The sequence below is a fragment of the Oryzias melastigma genome, linkage group LG7 (assembly GCF_002922805.2).
Source record: "Oryzias melastigma strain HK-1 linkage group LG7, ASM292280v2, whole genome shotgun sequence".
Classification (NCBI taxonomy): Eukaryota; Metazoa; Chordata; class Actinopteri; order Beloniformes; family Adrianichthyidae; genus Oryzias; species Oryzias melastigma.
The window spans coordinates 31,066,503-31,072,325 of record NC_050518.1 but is presented as its reverse complement, the minus strand read 5'-3'; the positions used below and the strand labels follow the sequence as shown (position 1 = coordinate 31,072,325).

Genomic DNA, 5,823 nt, shown 5'->3' with positions numbered 1-5,823 from the left:
AAAAAAAAAAAAAAGGACAGCAACAGCTGTAGTGGAAACGGCCGAAGTACTTGACGACGGCACAATGTTATGGGCGCTGGAAGACAGGAAGAGACTGAATCCAGCTGCAGATTCATCAAATGGCAGCCTTTAAAGGAGCCCTTCCTAGTTGTCCTGGGACAGCTTGTCCAAGTGCGGTGGTAGCCGAGATCACATCCCACCACCAGGGCAGTAGTGACTTTCAGGAAAATAATTGCATATTGTATATATTGTTATATTTTTTCTAAGGGTTTGGTCTGCTTTTGTATATACATTTCTTTCAAATTTTTTTGTGCCATAACTTCAAGTTTTTTACATTAAAAAATGGTTGTGAAGCTGATTTCTTTGCGTATATTAATAATACAAATACCTAATTTACCATCCTATATTATTGTAAGTTTATTATACATTATTCTATAAAACATAGTTTATGATATAAAAGTATAGCATATGTCACAGCAACCTTTTGTCTAACGTCTTTCCTAAAACACAAAGTTTATGGAAATGATTCAAAACAAAACTTTATTGAAGTAACAAAACATAAAAACACCTAAAAAGGATGTGAAACTTTAAGAAACATTTGCTGTGGATTATTCATCTTGTTTTTTTTTTCTTAAAAGACAATAGTGTATCATTGAATGTTAGGGTGCTGCATCAGACCCTGACAAACATCACGTCCTCCTTCTTCAAGATCTCGTGGTATTGACAGGACCGACTCTTCGTCAGCAGACTCCACTTTCTGGTGCTAGTCTTCATGACTCTTCATTGTAAAACCACATGTAATGTTTCAACTTAAAAACATGAGTTAAAGGGCTGCCTTAAAATTTTAAGTTAAGAAAACAAACATGATTTGATGTGTTAACATAAACTTTTGTTGTGTAGACTTAAAATAGCTTGTTTAAACAAAGTAGTGGTGTATTGATTTGATTTAGATTTTTAAGTTGTGTTAGCTTCTTTTGGTTGTTTTATTAACTGAAGTATTTTTATCAAATCTTTTAAAAACTTGAGTTGTTATAAGCATTTTGTTTTAATCAAACTAACTTGCAAATTTTAGTCAAAAGGACTAAGATTTATAACTGACTAGACCTAAAGAAGATTATTTAAAAAGTTATTTTAAATGCCCTAAATTAGTACTACAATATTTGGACACCATGACTCATTGAAAATGATAGATAATCCAAACAAGTGGGCTTTGAAGAAAAACAACAATAAATTTTAACCACAAGTCCTTTATTTTCCAAACAAAAAATCATTCCAGAAAGGACTTTTCTTGCATCCATTTCAACCTTACTCCCATTATGCTCAGGGGAAAAAAATATGTTGGGCGAAGGCTCCTTCCTTTACAGGTCACTTACATTAAGTTTTGTAGATAAAACCATAATTAATCAAGCCAAAAGCAAAATCTATATTGTATTTCTCAGACCATGAACTAACGAGGAGCACCGTCCCTCACCAATGTCCATGAAGATCTTTGAATGACTTCAGTGTAGCTCAGGCTTTTGGTATAGTCCATGTTGGGTGCAGACCATAGACTGTATATAGGAATAACTGGACTGAGCAAACCCCCCTCCTTCCGTGTTCCATATAGGAAGTACCACTGGGTTGCAAATAGTCCAAAGTCCCATTGACTTACATTGAGAAACAGACAGTTATTTCTCAGTCATTTTATATGTCAGAATAATCATTCTTCCTCTGCTGCTTTCTGATTAACTTCTTTTTTCTAATCCTAATTTTTTTTAAAGATTTTTTTCCATTATCACAAGTTATTAGAGTTATAAATTGACCAATCAGATGGCTCAATAAGCGTTTGTGGGTCTGACGTCGACCGTCTGGGGGGTTTGATTGACAGATGACGGGTAGCCAATGGGAGCAGACTTCATCAATGGGTCCGTGAAGACCTTTTAACACCTACTTTACAATTCAACAATGTACCAATCATTGTCCTACTGTTGTTTTCCTCAATGGAATGTACCGATGCAGCAGTTTAAAACAACAAGAGGAGCATGCTGTCGACATTTTTAGATGAGGATTTACTCTGTAGAAATAGATTTCAGTCTGAGGTTATGTGATTTGGACTTTTTTGTTTGTTTAACGTTCGTTTTTCTTTTTTTCACTGTTTTGATTGTAGCTTATAAATTATAAGTTGCGTATGTGCGCATAAAATCACCAACCAAAGTTTCATCTTCGCCGCACTTTTCCAGCTTGCAGCCTGAATTAGACGCAGACGTCTGAGGAGCGCGAGATAAACTTGAAAGGACCTGGTCGTATTTTCAAACAGATAAATTGCGGATGACACAACAGTGGTGGGTGTCATCAACAACAACGATGAGATCCCCTACATGAGTGAATTGTGCAGGCTGGCTTTGTGGTGCAGGGAGAACAATCTCCATCTGAATGTGGAGAAGATGAAGGAGATGATTGTGGACTTTAGGAGAGCTCACACCCAGCACGCCCCTCTGACCATCAATGGAGCTGCAGTGGAAAGGGTGAGCTGCACCAAGTTCCTGGGTGTGCACATCTCTGAAGATCTGTCATGGAACCACAATACCGCATCACTGGCCAAAAAAAGCTCAACAACGCCTGTACTTCCTCTGCAAACTGAAGAGGGCTCGAGTTCCTCGCCCCATCATGGAGACCTTCTACACTGGAACCATTGAGAGCATCCTGACCAACTGTATCACTGTGTGGTACGGAGCCTGCACTGCATCCTGCAGGAAGTCTCTGCAGCGCATTGTGAGAACAGCTGAGAAGATCATTGGTGTCCCTCTCACTGACCTCTGTGACGTTTACCACTCCCGCCTCACCCGCAAGGCCAATCAGTTTTGCCGGCGACCCATCTCACCCATCCCAGATACTTCAGCCTGCTGCCATCAGGAAGGAGACTGAAAAGTCTCCGGGCCAGAACCAGCAGGCTCAGGGACAGTTTTCTCCACCAGGCCATCAGGAAACTGAACTCACTCCCAGCACTCCCCCCTCTGCCCCCACCCCCTGCTGCTACAACTAACTGAACATCGAATTTTTAATTTTTCAATTTACCCAGCACCTATGCCACTTTTTAAAATATAATTTATTATTATACATAGTGATTTTTGTGCTATTTTCACCTTATTTCAATTTTACTTGTTTATTTTGTATTTAACTTCTATTGTTAATTTTGTTTATTATCTGTTTTTAATATTTTTGTTATCATTGTTGTAATTATTGCTGTTTGCTCTGAGGGATGAGAGGAAATGAATTTCATCTGTGCTGTTTATCTTGGGTATTCAGCATATTTGACAATAAAGCTGACTTGACTTGATAAAAAGATCCAGCTGTTCACTTGTTAGGATGGTTATTTATTTTAAATACCGCTGAATGCGCTTCTCACATGTATCTGATCAGACTGTAACGTGGCAGCGCATGTGAAGAGACGAGTTCCAGCTACGGCGCACGAGGGGGTCAGCTTCGTCACCCAAATGCTCCTTTTATCTGGACAAAAAGGAATAAATGTAAGTAAATCCAAAAGGACCGCTGACATAATCAAATGTTGGAATGGTTCTCCCTCAAAGGCTTCAACAATGACTTGTACAATTCTCCCGAGCCGCCGTTATTGAAGCTGTTTACATCCGCGGTCTCGTGGTCGAGGCGTGGAAAGAGGCGGACGGTTGCAATAAACTCACTCCTGATTGGCGACAGTACTTCCTATAGATTCATGACTCAGCTATCACTCAGACCAATCGCTGGAGATGGGTTGCAAATGGCGAGATCCGTTTCAGGAAGTGACGGTGAAAGCGGCGGCCTACTTTCGTGAGGAGTGGAAGTAATGCATTTCCAATGGGGGACCTCATTGCTCGCTCAGTCCATTATTTTTACAGTCAATGGTGCAGACAGCAGAGCCATCAGCAGAGCAATGGCATGGGAAAAGTCCTTTATATCATGCAAGATGATTTGTTCTTCAAGAACAACTGATGTTCCACCATGTCTTCTTTATCTTCAATTAGTACAACGCCAAGTTTCAGTCCTCCCATGACTGAAGCCTCCTCATCAGGGGACTAGAAAAGACAAAACAAAGCATACATTATTGACTGGAATTCATGCAGAGAATCTAATGACTACAAACTCAGTAGATCCGTTTCACTGTGACATCAGACAAAATGGCGACAGGGCCAAAATGTGAAAAGTTATTTCAGTGTTCAGGTGTAGAAAGCTGACAGCTGCTTAACACAATTTGACTTAATTAATAAAAAGTAACCTGACCAATTTCAACAGAAAAGTGTTGAATATTTATTTTTATTTATGCTGAACTGTATTTTTATTTCCTGTCTTTCATCGTTCACAAATCTAAATACAAATTTGAATAATCCTTCAATATTGGAGGTTCTGTTGAAAATATTGTCCTTTCAATGAAGCCGATATTATAACAGGTTCTATTTTGCTTGATATTATTTGCACGTGTTTTAAGTGCGATCAAGCACAAAGTTGAATTCTTTGATTATTTGCCACGGTAGCTAGTAATTTCAGTAGGGATGAAATGTAAAACAACAAATGTCTCTTCTTTTGCAGTCGCACAGCAAATTTCTGCTTTGCTGGAAGAGCAGTGGCGCATTGCTGCCTCTGTCTGTGTGGTCAAAAATTTGTTTTGTTTAAAATTTATGGATGTGATGATTTAAATTGCCCGGATTTAACCAATTACTTACTAGACTGTGTTGATGTGTGAATTTTTCCAGTTTAATAATTTTACAACCAACTTTAACACATCACTACAACTGCATTGTGGTCAAATTAAGCTTACCTCAGCAGTTTTGGAATGCCATGAGGGGTCCTCCTTAAGTGGGGAAGGCCCAGCAGAACAATTTCCATCTTTCTTTGAGTTGAGGGTTGCTTTGAGAGAGAAAAAAAGGAAGAAAATAAAGGATTAGGTGTTTCATCAAAAAACAAAATACCACTGGGCCCTAAGCAGCAGGTTGGAATGGTTGGACAAAAGTGTCAGGTGTGATAGAAGAATTACAGCTGAAATATAAGGAAATGTGTACAAAACTGTGGTGAAATCAGCCATGTTGTTTGGACTAGAGACAGAAAGCAGAGCTGGAGGTAGCAGAGATGAAGATGCTGAGGTTCTTTTTGGGAGTGACCAGGATGGATAATGAATGAATACATCAGAGGAACAGCAAATTTCCTGGACACGACTCGCACTTGAAGTGCCCCTTCAAATGAAGAAGAAAGGAGAAGGGAAGAATTCGGATTGGGCCAAAGTAATTTACTTCAGAACAGCTTGCTCGGTCCAGCTAGCGTCCCAGCCGTGACCTTGTACAGGTCTAGTAGCCCTGGTAGATACTGATTCAGCCCATTGAAGAAAGTAGTCTTGAGATTAACAGATGTCAGACCAGCAAATTATACTTCAATCTGTGGAATATGGGAAAATGTATCAAATCAGTTTTATAACTTTAAAAAGTCATGTTAAAACATAAAGTCATTACTTACATTTAAATGTAAACGTACATCAGAACATACCCACGTGAATGAATGTATTTCTCCTCCGCGACACGGCTGAAGGTGAATCTGGGAATAAATACAGAAGAAAACAATCATGTCAGTATTTCACATTTAACAAAAAGGTTATTTTTACTGCGATTGCTGCCACAGATACAAGCCTGATGTCGTGGAGGAAGGAGCCACCTGACCAACTAAGACAGGAGTGCACAGATCAAAGATGAGCGCTCGATAATTCAACACCATAATTGCCGCCGTTTACTTGCATGGTGCATTCAAAACAAAAGTATCAACATTTAACCTACAACAAAGTCCACTTAATTAATAGAAAGGGGT

The 5,823-nt window shown here is 39.1% G+C and overlaps 1 long non-coding RNA gene across 1 annotated transcript; it reads right to left on the bottom strand.

Moving 5' to 3' along the window:
- Positions 1–3,986: 3,986 nt before the first annotated feature.
- Positions 3,987–5,394, bottom strand: LOC112141054. The gene is made up of 3 exons (XR_002918314.2): positions 5,259–5,394; positions 4,790–4,878; positions 3,987–4,049 (listed from the first exon to the last, which is right to left on the bottom strand). It is a non-coding gene; the product is annotated as an uncharacterized LOC112141054 (long non-coding RNA).
- Between the last annotated feature and the right edge of the window lie 429 nt (positions 5,395–5,823).